The sequence below is a fragment of the Acomys minous genome (genome assembly GCF_964271855.1).
Source record: "Acomys minous genome assembly, chromosome: 5".
Classification (NCBI taxonomy): Eukaryota; Metazoa; Chordata; class Mammalia; order Rodentia; family Muridae; genus Acomys; species Acomys minous.
In genome coordinates, this window is record NC_140494.1 from 124,850,238 (window position 1) to 124,863,536 (window position 13,299).

Sequence of the window (13,299 nt, forward strand, 5' to 3'; positions counted from 1 at the left end):
TCCCCCATCCCCACCCCCCAAAAAATGGGAGGTCCTGTCTTCCCAAAGCCCCTCTCTCCTCTGGCCACCTTCCCACCGTAACACCACTGAGTAAAGACTCTGACCTAGCTTACAGCCTGCCTCTGCCTCCCATTTCTTTCTTTTTTCTTTTCTGTTTGTTTATTTATTTGGTAGGGCCTCGCTGTGTCTCCCTGGTTGGTCTACAACTTGGTATGTAGATCAGGCTGGCCTTCAGACCACAGAAATCTACCAGCCTCTGCCTCCTGAGTGCTGGTATCAAAGGTGTGCGCCATCATAGAGCCAAGACCTCCCATTAGTACCAGAAATCTGGGCAAGGTCAGAAGGGAGCAGCAGGGCTGCACGGTGAATGGTTCTGAGCGCTAGCTGCCCATGTGCTCACCACAGGCCAGCCCACCTTTCACTCTTCATCCCCTTGACCCCAGCTCTCTCCCTGGTCTCTCAGCATCCAGGCTAGATGCCCCCAGGGTGGTCCTTCACTTTTCTCCGCCATTGTGTTGGGTTTAATAAGCAAAGCCCCAGCCCACCTGAGGAGATGCAGAGTGAGGCAAGCATCCAATTATAAGCTGGGGCTGAGAGGGCAGACAGGGCAGACCAAAGGCAGGACTAAGCTCTAGGAACTGCTGTCACTGTCTGCCCTGTTTTCCCAACCCTGCGGCTTAAAGACCATGGCACCGGCTGAACAGTGGGGCTGTGCTTGGTGAACTGTAAAGGGCTGCCTTGTGGATGCTGTTATCCTCTGCTCTTTCCTCCACCAGAGCCGCCTCCTCCCCACCCCTCACCCTCAGCAGTGGCACAACACACCATGCCTATTTAAGGCAAATCTCCTGATCTTTTCAATAACATTCGCTCCTTGTGAAGAAGGCAGGCCAGGCCAGAGCTTAGCTAAGAAAGGGGGGTGGGGCAATAACCTCTCAGAGGATGGGATGGAGAGAGCAAGAGTGGTCTGTGGCGTCTCGGGAAGATCCTAGCCCAGCACCCCCAGCCTTCCATTCGGCTCTCAGGACTGGCTTAGATCCTGGAGGGAGGCACTCCCAGAATGCCTCAGTGTGGCCCTAGCTGGCGTCCTGGTGGGGGTGGGAAGAGGTGGGATTCTGGATGCAGGAGGGACCTATGTTTAGATGAAAGAACACAGCCAGAGTGGCCAGCAGGGAAAGTGGGAGAGTCTGCAGAAGGGCTGGCTGCTGACTGACCTCACAGGCGGGCCCCATGTAAAACATGAAACACAAGTGCTGTTTGATTCTACAAGTCAAGGCTCAGAGAGTCCAAGGACAGCACAGCTAGTGAACACAGGGTTAATATTTTCTTCCCTGCCCTGTCAGGGTTTTGTTTTTGTTTGTTTGTTTGTTTTGCTTGGGACACATGACAGTAACCCTTATCTCCAGGCCAGGCAAAGCCCCTACCTAGCCTTGTCTCTATAGCTCCTGGTTAGATCAACCTTTTCCCTTTTGCTTGTAGCTCTGCCTCATCCTACCTGGATTCTTTTTTCCCCTTTTGCTCTTGGTATATTTTCCTCAGGCAGCCCCTCCCCACCCCTACGTCTGCCCTGGCAATCCCACTGGGGTCCTCACATGACTGAGACACCCTTTCCAGGGTCCAGAGGGAGACATCAGGAATCCTTTACAGATCACGTTCCTTTCTAAGGACCAGGCACTCACCTCACAGGCTTGTGAGCCCCAATGGGCTGGCCCCCTCCCTGTGCCAGACTGGACTGAGGCCCTAGCTTGGCTTCTTCTGGTCACTTAGAGCTGAAAGAGCCATACTGGTCCAATCCAATGGCCTTGGAGTGCACGTAGGCCGACTGTAGCCCTGAGAACGGGGAGAAAGCCCCTGGGGTCCCAAAGTGAGAACGTCTAGGTGGGTCTGATTGGGAGGTGAGCCTCAATCCCTGGTGTCTACTATGGGAGACTCAGCCAGTCTCAATGCCTATGTTGGAAGGTGGGGCATAGGAGTGAACGCTGTCTAATGGGGCATCCTTAACCCTGTTGAGGTCTTTCTAGTCTGGCTCCTCTATTAACCTCTTCACATCCCTGGCCAAAACCTCTTCTCCCTCTTTGGGCCTTTGCCTCATGGATGGATTATGTGGGTTTTGTTTTCACATGGCCTAGGCTTGCCTCAAACTCTGTGTGTGGTGAAGGATGACGACCTTGAACTTCCGAGTCTTCTGCCTCCACTTCCCCAGAGCTATGACGACAGGCTTGCCTCAAGACACCCAGTTCATGTGGCACTCAATTCTGTGCTTTATGCATGCTAGGCGAGCACTCTCCCAAATCAGCTACACATCTGAGAACCTGTGCAGTCAGTCAGTCCTCTACCCCAGCCCACCAGCGTAGCCAGGCTCTCACGGGGCCCAGTGAGAGCGCTCTCATGTCTCTGGCCACCACTCTCTCTCCCTTTTGATGAGCTGCCCCCCCGACAGGATCCAGACAACTCCTAAAGCTTCAGAACCTTCCAGCTTCCGCAAAGCCTGACTCAGAACAGCCCACCTCATCATCTAACCTCCTCTCCTAGACTCAGTGTCCTCATCCGCCAGGGGGAGGTAACAGCCCCTCACTGAGGTCTGGAGATGGACCAGCATTTAAAGAGCACTTGCTGTTCTTTCGGAGGATTTGAACTCAGCTCCCGGCACCCCACATCAGGCAGTTCAAAACTGTCTGTAACTCTAGCTCCAGGGGGCCTGATGCCCATTTCTGGTCATCTAGAGCACCTCACGCCTGCATACATATGCTTATGTGACCAACCCTCAATGTACATATAAATAAAAACAAACCTCAAACAGAACAAAGCAAAACAATCTGACCTTCCATTTAGAGGCTTTCGAGATTCTTCCCTGAGGAGTTTGAGCAATGCTAGGTGACTTGGCCAGAGCTTCTAGCATGTCGACTAGAAAGTACAGCTGTCCACTCCTCTCTGGTCTTCACTCAAAATGGCTTCGCTCAAGCCCCACTCCTTCCTGGAGAGCCCAGCGCCCTTTTGTAGGCCTAAGAGAGAGGGATCGTCCACCTTCTTACCTCCTCCTGCAACTCTTCCTTTCCTATGAGGATGCAGACCCTTCTAGCTGGATACTTGCTGTAGGATGGCAGGGTCTGTGGCTTCACGTAGAATTGGCATTGGCCATCAGAAACATCTTCGCTGCCAACTGTAAAACCCTGAGTCAAGCTTCAGGGAAGACTCCCAGCTGGAAGTTTTGGCTGGGTCTTACCTTGTTTCAGTGACTGACCAAATGAACTCTCAGGACAGCCCTGTCCCCAGGGCAAAGGAAGGAGGAGCTGGCAGGAAGTAAAAGCTATTCAGACTATTAAGAGAAGTCAAGGGAGGCAGAGGCAGGCAGATCACTGTGAGTTCGAGGCCAGCTTGGTCTACAAAGTGAGTCCAGGACAGCCAAGGCTACACAGAGAAACCCTGTCTCAAAAAACAAAAAACAAAACAACAACAACAACAAAAAAGTGGAGAAGCCTGGTGTGGTGGCACACGCTTTTAATCCCAGCACTCAGGAGGCAGAGGCAGGTGGATCACTGGGTTCGAGGCCAGCCTGGTTTACAAAAGGAGTCCAGGGGCTAGAGAGATGGCTCAGAGGTTAAGGCCACTGACTGCTCCTCCAGAGGTCTTGAGTTCAATTCCCAGCATCCACATGGTGGCTCACAACCATCTATAATGTGATCTGGTGCCCTCTTTTGGCCTGTAGGTGTACATGCAGGTAGGGCACTGTGTACAAAAAAAAAAAAAAAAAGGAGTCCAGGACAGCCAAGGCTAACACAGAGAGACTCTATCTCCAAAACAAACAGACAAAGTGAACAGATGGCTCAGAGATTAAGAGCACTGACTGCTCTTCCAAAGGTCCTGAGTTCAATTGCCAGCAACCACATGGTGGCTCACAACCATCTAACCATCTACAATGAGATCCTGGTGCCCTCTTCTGGACTGCAGGTGTACATGCAGGCAAAATACTGTACACATAATAAGAGAGAGGCAGAAACCTGAAAGTTCAGCAGGGTCTGAATAGTGCTTATAAATTACAAGATGTTCAGAGGTCGTGTGCTTTCAATCTCCAGTTTCCTCACCAATAGCATAGGGACAGCCCCTATTTTATCCCAGTACATGAAAGTCAAATGCTGCACACAAACAGACTAGCTCAAAGCCTGGAACGTCATCAATGCACACACAAAATGCAAAGACTAGGTACAGTGGTGCATGCCCGCAGTCCCCAGTCCTGGAAAGGCTTAAGAGGGAAGATATGCGAGCCCAACCTGGGCAACACAGTGAAATGACACATCTAAAACCAAAACAGGGCCAGGTAGTGGTGGTGCACCCCTTCAAGCCCAGCACCTGGGAGGCAGAGGCAGGCGGGTCTACAAAGCCAGTCCAGGACAGGTAGGGCTACACAGACAAACCTTGTCTCAAAACAAACAACAATCCCCTCACCCCCAAAACCCCAAGCAGCTGGGGAGTTGGCTCACCAAGTAAAGCACTGGTGAGCTCATCCCCAGAACCCACTGATCTGGTGTAATCCCAGAATTCCTATGGTGAGACGGGACGCAGAGACAGGAGAATTGGTTGAAAGTTCATGGGCCAAGTAGCCTGAGGTACACAGCACAGCAGCAGAAACAAGAGAGACCCTGCCTTCACAGCGGAAGGTGAGCCTAGGGCCTGAAAGTTGTCCTGACCTCCACATGTATGCAATGGAACACATGTGAGCCCCCTCCCCACTATGTTAAAAAACAAACAAGCCAAAAACTTCATCATAAAGAAGTAGAAATTCGTAGCTATAGCTCTTGGGGTGTTTTGCAATGTTGAGGATTGAGCCCAGGATTTTAGACCATGTTAGGCAAAAGCTTTACTACTGATCTGAACTCCCGTCGGAGGTGGAGAGTGCGAGGAAGCCAGTGCTAGGTGGTTCGCTAGGGGCGGTGGGAAGATAAAATTAAAACACAAAATCTCAAACATGGTGCTAAACAACCGCAATCTGTTATCTTATTAAATCGGGTGTGCTTTCCCCCCTCTGTTAAAAGTTAGGAGTTTGAGAGAGATGTTTTCTGAGTCCTCTCCAATTTGCTGAGAATTGTAACTAAAAAAAAACAAAAACAAAAACCAATAAAATAAAATAAAATAAAATGAAAAAGAGCCGGGCGTGGTGGCGCACGCCTATAATCCCAGCACTCCGGAGGCAGAGGCAGGTGGATCGCTGTGAGTTCGAGGCCAGCCTGATCTACAAAGTGGGTCCAGGACAGCCAAGGCTACACAGAGAAACCCTGTCTCGAAAAACCAAAACAACAACAACAAAAATAAATAAAATAAAATAAAATAAAAAAAGTTTGCAGGGCAGTGGTAGTTGCACGCCTTTAATCCCAGCACTTGGGAGGCAGACAGGTAGGTGATCTCTGTAAATTCGAGGCCAGCCTAGACTACAGAGCAAGTTCCAGGACAGCCAGAGCTGTTATACAGAGAAACCCTGCCTCAAGGGGAAAAAAAAACTTTAAAGTAACACTTTTCAGTTTATCAAACAACTTCTGTCTTGTTCTGTTTATATTCTGATAGGTTTTCGTTTGTTTGTTTTTTGGCCCAGAAGACGGAACTCAGGGCATGTTGTATTTCTAGCTGCCGCAGCGGTCACAAATGGACTTGCACCTAGAACCAGGAAAGAGGCTGTAGCTTTCACTTGTTTGCTTCTGTGATGGCTTCACTTCCCCACAGGGCCCTGGCTGGCCTGAGCTCACTATGTAGAACAAGCTGGCACAGGAATTGCAGCGATCCTCCTGCTCTGCCTCTCCAGGGCTGCGGTTAGAAGCCTGGACCCCTGTGCCGGGCTGAGAGTCTCTTTCTCAAGAGTGGCAGGCAGCCCTGAGAAGGGCTGGGGAGGGATCTGTCCCGTGAAGGCAGTGACATCATGGAAGCTTAGCTCTGGCTTCTGCCCAGCATCCGGTTCTGTGGGACGATGTGGGGCGCAAGACTCGGGTCTGGCTCTTGTCAGCCTCACCTGTCAGCTCTCCTACGGCCAGAACGCAGGGCCTACTGTTAGCACTAGAGACAGCATGGCTGAGAGAGAGTCGAATGTAGTCAGCCCTGTGAGCCAAGCATCCCCAGTTTGACGGTACAGCTATGAGACAGGAACTGGGAAGAGCTCAAAGACTCATTCGTTCATGCATTTATTTTAGCATTAAGACGTTAAATGCCCACAGCTGGGCACGACAGTACACACCTGGAATCCCAGTTCAGGAGATGGGAGGCGGGAGGATTCGGGGGTCAAGGGTTACGTAGTCAGTGCGAGGCCTGGGTTATATGAGACTTACCTTAAAATGATCAAAAATAGAAATTAAAAACTAGCACAAGCAAACACGCAGACCACACGTGGCCCTGAAACGGCTCCTGGGAATTAGACACAACTTCCTGCCTACGGTCTAGCAGAGGCCGCTGAGTGGGCAGGCTCAGTGTGGGTTTGAGGCCAGCCTGGGCTGAAGAAGAAAAGAAAGACAAAACAAAACAAAGCAGTTTCAGTAGAAGAAAGGAGAAATGTGTTAGAAAGTACACAGAGAAATTCAGTACTCTAGAATTGTCCAAAAAGGCCTCTTTTGAGTTGAGAAAGGGACACAAAACTACAAACAACTTTCCAGACAGAGGAAAGGGTCTGTATAAAGTCCTGATGGGAAAGCTTTGGGTGTTTGGGCAGAACCTTAAGACCAGCAGACATGTGGTTAACTCCCTTCTAGTAAATGCCAGTTGAGCAAATCGCAGGCAGACATGGTGGCACACACCTATAATCCCCACACTCAGAGGCCGAGGCAGAAGAGTCTCAAGTTCAAGGCTAGCTTGAACCACACAGAAGGGGCATTTCTGAAAACAAACAAACAAAAAGAACCATAAAACCGGCAAACTAAGTAAGTATTTCCACTTCCAGTCTAGATGACTTTAACTCCCACATAAGACACATGACGTTAGGACATTTAGGAAACAGGATTCCCTAGACACTGAAAACCTGACAAGGAAAAACAGAACCTGCTCACAAGGGACCAATGAGGTAAATTCTGAGTGTCCCACCATGTTGCCTGGGGAGACAGCACTCTGAGGCAGCCCAGCAGCCCCCTCTCCATTAAGATGAACTCACAGGGGCTAGAGTTTTCATGCCAGAGAACTAAAAAAGGAGAATATGTACGCCGTGGTATATGTTTCGTTTGTATAAAAAAGTGGAGAGCGGGGCAGAGCACTGTGCAACATGTGCGGCCTCATATTCAACTCAGCACTGCAAAGAGAAAAGTGACAGTGGACAAAACACTTAGGTGGAAACTATAGAGATGAAAAGCACAGAATGATGGACACCAGCCAGCTGACCACCTGGCGACTGCAGCAGGTGGCCTTAACCTCAGCACTTGGTAGGTAGAGGCAGGAGGATCAGGAGTTCAAGACCAGGCTGGGCTATATGAGATTCTGTCTCAACAAGGTGAGTGTGGCACTTTCCTGTAATCTCATCTCTTGGGAGGCTGAGGCCAGAGGATCAGTATAAATTCAAGGCCAGCCTGGTCTATATATGCAATCCATGTTAGTCAGGGTCACATGCCAAAACCCTGTCCAAAAAAGAAAAGGAAAAAGAAAAAAGAAAAGAAAAAGAAATTATATTGCAGTAAGATATCTCTAAAAAACACAGATACAAATATTTAAAAATTTTTCCTCCTCCCTTATATTCTATGTGTTTAGGTTTTGTGTTTTTTACTTACGTGTGTCAGTGTACAACATGCTTGCAGTGGCTGCTGAGGCTAGAAAAGGACGTTGGAGCCCCTGGGACTGGAGTTATGGATGCTTGAGAGCCACTATGTAGGCCAAGTGTGGTGGCGCACACCTTTAGTCCCAGCACCTGGGAGGCAGAGGCAGGTGGATGACTGAGTTTGAGGCCAACCTGGCCTACAAAAAATCTATCTTGAAGAAACAGAAGCAAAAATACTGAGAGAGAGAGAGAGAGAGAGAGAGAGAGAGAGAGAGAGAGAGATTGGCCTGTAGTCAAACCAGTGGTTTTTTAATTTAATGATTGGTGTGAGAAGGTCCAGCCCACTGTGGGCAGTGCCACCCCTAGGCAGGTGATTCTGGGTTGAGTAAAAAAGAAGGCTGGACAAGCCAGTTTGCAGCATTCCTCTGTGGCCTCAGCTTAGGTTCCTGCCCTGCCCTCCTTAGTGATGGACTGCTGCCTGGGCTGTAAAATGAAACAAACACTTTCCTCTCCAAGTTGGTTTTGACCATTCTGTTTTTATCACAGCAAAATAAAACAAGATGAATTCAAACCCGGCATGGCGGTGCGGGCCTTTTATACCAGCACTCGGGAGGCAGAGGCAGGAGGATCTCTGTGAGTTTGAGGTCAGTCTAGTTTACAAAGCCAGGACAGCTAGGGCTACATAAAGAGACCCTGTCTCAGAAAACAAAAAACAAACAAACAAAAAGACGTTGAGACGACATGACTAGTGATGGAGTTTCTTCTATCTTTGTTCAAGAATTTCCCCTTAAGCCTGGTGTGGTGGCGAAGACCTTTAATGCCAGCACTCGGGAGGCAGAGCAGGGAGATGGGTTTCTGTGATTTTGAGGCCAATCTGGTCTATGAAGTGGGTCCAGACAGGCAGGGCTACACAGAGAAACCCTGTCTTGGGGGAAAAAAAAGAAAAGAAGTTCCCATTAAAGGCCATGATGTGAAGGTACCGGTGCCGTGCACATCAGAGGAGAGTTTGCAGGAGATTGCTCTCCGCTCCCAGGACGTGGGGCCAGAGCCTGAGCACATCAGCAGGCTTAGTAGCACAGAGCCACCTCATCCTAGTTAAAGGATTTTCCATCCTTGCCCCCCTTTATTCACTTTTAACCACGTTTTTACCCATTCAGCAAGGTGTTGGGGAGCCCCTGCCATTGCCCCCCCCCCCCCCCGCTGAGCTACCTGAAGGGAAAGAGGGAACACTGGATCTCATGGCTTTTCAACTTGACCTCACCTTTGCCTTTAGTACCCCGAGTGCACCTTTGTCACTTCATCTCCCCATTTGCTTCCATCAATAAAAATATTTCTTAAAAGATTTTATTTATAGGCCGGGCGGTGGTGGCTCAAGCCTTTAATCCCAGCACTCAGGAGGCAGAGGCAGGTGGATCGCTGTGAGTTTGAGGCCAGCCTGGTCTACAAAATGAGTCCAGGACAGCAAAGGCTAAGGCTACACAGAGAAACCCTGTCTCGAAACTCGAAAAACAAACAAACAAACAAACAAACAAACAAAAATAGATTTTATTTACTGCCCACCAGAAGAGGGCACCAGATCTCATTATAGATGGTAGTGAACCACCATGTGGTTGCTGGGAATTGAACTCAGGACCAGTGCTCTTAAACTCTAAGCCTTCTCTAGCCAGGCATGGTGGTGTATGCCTTTAATGCCAGCACTTGGGAAGCAGAGACAGGAGGATTGCTGTGAGTTCAAGGGCAGCCTGGTCTACAATTTGAGTCAAGGACAGCCTGGGCTACATACACAGAGAAATCTTGTCTTGAAAAACCAAAGAAGAAACTCGAAGCCACCATCTCTCCAGGCCCCTAAAAAATCTCCTCCCCACCCCCAAGACAGGGTTTCTGTGTGTGTATGTGTGTGTAACCTTGGCTGTCCTGAATTTGCTTTGTAGACCAGGGCTTCGAACTCACAGCAATCTGTCAGCCTCTGTTTTCCAAGTGCTGGGATTAAAGGTGTGTACCACCATGCCCAGCTTTCTCTAAAAATCTTTTTTTAAAAAAGATTTATTTATTTACTTATGTATTATGTATAGTGCTCTGCCTGCATGTACACTGCATGCCAGAAGAGGGCACCAGATTACCTTACAGATGGTGTGAGGCACCCTGAAGTAGCTGGGAATTGAACTCAGGACATGGTGGCTCACAACCATCTATCATGAGATCTGGTTCCCTCTTCTGGTGTGCAGGTGTATATGCAGGCAGAGCACTGTATACATAATAAATAAATAAATCTTAAAAAAAAAAAAGCCAAAAAACTCAGGACCTCTCTCTTAACCCCTGAGCCATCTCTCCAAGCCCCTTAAAAAATCTTTTTTTATTTGTTATACCTACCTTAGTTTTTTGAGACAGGGTTTTACTCTAGCCCAGGCTAGACCTGAACCCATGGTGATCCACATGCCTCAGCCTTGTGCTATCACATGCAGCTAAATAAATTCTTAAATTTCATGCAGCCTGGGTTAACCTCAATGTGGCACTAGCTAAAAATAAACTTCAACTCACTTTCTCTCTCTCTCTCTTTTTAAAGAATTTATTATTCAGCTGGGCATGATGGCTCATGCCTTTAATCCCAGCACTTGAGAGGCAGAGGCAGGTGGATCACTGTGAATTGAAGGCCAGCCTCATCTAACAAAGCGGGTCTAGGACAACCAAGGCTACACAGAGAAACCCTGTCTAAAACAAAACAAAACAAAACAAAACAAAAAAAGAACTTACTATTCACCTGGCAGTGGTGGTGGCAGCAGTGGTGGTGCACACGTTTAGAACCAGTGTTCAGGTAGCAGAGGCAGGTGGACTGCTGAGTTTGAGGCCAGCTTGATCTACAGAGCTAGTTCCAGGACAGCCAGGGTTACACAGAAAAACCATGTCTCAAAAAACAAAACAAAACAAACAAGCAAACACCCTCCCAAAAGAATCAGATGAGAAGCGCCTATCCTTCTGACTTTGAGTTGTCTGTTTAATTTAATGCTCCTTAATTTTTTCGGGATGGGTGGGTGGGTGTCGGTGATGAGTGGGAGTCATAGTAATGCACACTTTTATCCCAGCATGCAGGAGGCAGACGCAGGCAGAGAGATCTTGGCTTGGTTCGAGGCCAGCCTTGTGATCTAACATAGTGACTTCCAGGGCAACCAGGGCTACATAGAGAGACCTTGTCTCTAAATAAGAGCTGGTTCTCTGCCTCCATCATGAGGAATTCAACCGTGTCCATATTTCCCACCACCCCCCACCCCAAGCTTGCTAAGCCACAAGAGTGATTTTAGGTCATTATGCATATACACACAAATACCATGTATATCTTTTGTAGTTGCTAGGTTTTTGAAGATAGGGGTCTCACTATGCAGCGCGAACTAGCCTCAAACTTGCGATCTTCCTGCCTCAGCTTCCTAAGTGCTGAGGTAAGAAGTATGTAACGTCACACTCTGTTATCGCTGACTATAAACTTTAGTTCCAACTTTGGTCCTGGGGACAAACAGGGAGGCCGGGGAAAAGTTTCTTTAAAAGAAGAGGGAAAGAGCCAGGCGTGGTGGTGCGTGCCTTTAATCCCAGCACTCGGGAGGCAGAGGCAGATGGATCCCCGTGAGTTCGAGGCCAGCCTGGTCTACAAAGTGAGTCCAGGACAGCTAAGATAACTCAGAGAAACCCTATCTTGAAAAACAATAACAACAACCACCAAACAGGGGGGGGGGGGGGCGGGAACGGGAGTCGGGTAGGGAAGGAGGAAAGAACATCAGAACTGTGCAGGGCTGTGCAGACAGGAAAAGCTCTGGGAAGTGTGCGTGCTGTAGGCCAGCAGACTGGGGTATGAGGTTCTCTCGCCTTTGGCACATGAACTTCAGAGCGCTCTGAAAAGCGTACAACAAACAGGCAGTCTCTTCGCTGCTGCAGACCCCGCAGCTGAGCTGAAAGAGGGCGCAGCTCACTGAACACTTGCCTAGAACTCCTTGGGTTCATCTCTGATACTGGAGAGCAGGAGAAAGAAAGATGGCTGAAGGCTGAGGCCAGTCTTCAGCAATGTAAAAGGGAGGGGGAGGAGGGGAAGGAGGAGGAAGAGGATGACAACCAAAAAGAAGGTTCAAAATATAAAATTCAGCAGCTTTGTTTAAAATAACAAAAGACAGCCTTGGGGGCGGGGTGGCCTACACTTTTGTTTTTCGAGACAAGGTCTCTCTGCCTGTACTCCTTTTGTAGACCAGGCTGGCCTCAAACTGACAGGTATCCACCTGCCTCTGTCTCCTGAGTGCTGGGATTAAAGGCAAGCACCACCACGCCCGGCATGGCCTACACTTTTAATCCCAACAGTTGAACACTTGGAAGGCAGAGGTGGATCTCTGAGTTCAAGGCTAGCCTGGTTTACAGAGTGAGTTCTAGGATAGACAGGGCTACAAAGAGAAAACCTGTAAAAACCAAGAATTTGTGAATTTATGGATGACACTTTGGTGGAAATTCAAGGGGTAGGTCCTACTGTTCTGGCGGCTGGGGTACTAGGAAATCCCTACAGCATTTAGATATATTCTTATATGTGTCCCAGGAGTGTTGTGCTTTTTCTTTTTCTTTCTTTCTATACAGGATTTCTCTGTGTATTCTTGGCTGTCCTAGACTCGTTTTGTAGACCAGGCTAGCCTCAAACTCATAGTGATCTACATGCTTCTGCCTCCAGAGTGCTGGGATTAAAGCCACTACGCCTGGCCTACATTTTTAAAAAAGTCCTTAGAGGGTCAGGTGTGGTGGTGCATGCCTTTATTCCCAGGGAGGCAGAGTCCAGGATAGCCCAAGGCTATATAGAGAAACCCTGACTCAACAAACAAACAAAAAGTCCTTAGAGAGAATGAGTGTGTCTGCCTTCCCCTTCACGGACAATAAAGATGGAGGGCACAGGAGCTGCACTGACATCTTTACAGGTAAGGGTAGATGCTGGCTCTTTTTCCTTTGCCATAGCTTGTTTTATACCTTGCCTCAGGATCCGTAGACTTGCCGCTTGACCCACTGGACAATGGTCAAGAGCAATGACTCCCACGTCAAGTCCTTTGGCCTTTCTTGGGAACTAGTAGGGCCAGCCGGCCATACCCGGTGAACAATTCTGTGATTTGTCTGGCTTGGAGGGTTGCCTTCTCCCAGGCTCTGGGAGGCCAGGGAGTCAGACAGGGAAGCAGGCCAGAGAGGTATTCTCAGTGACCTTTGCTTTTCTGGGAAGGACTCAACAGGCAGTAAAAGTTTAGCAAAAGCTGTTTAATGGATGCCAGAACTAAAAAACCCATTTCAAACAAAAACAAAACCAGACAGTTTTTGAACAACAAACAAAATTACTAAGAGTTCCGTAGGAAAAGATCTTGGTTAATTTTACTTTTTTCTAGAAAGAAACGTCCTTTCTTGCTACTGTTTTTTGAGACAGGGTTTCTCTGTCTAACAGCCCTGGCTGTCTTGGAACTGGCTTTGTAAACCAGGCTGGCCTCACAAGAGCTCTGCCTGCCTCTGCTGGGATAAAAGCGCCACCACACGTAGGTGGAAATTTCCTTCTTATCCCAAACCGAAGATCCTTCCGTCTCAGCCTCCTG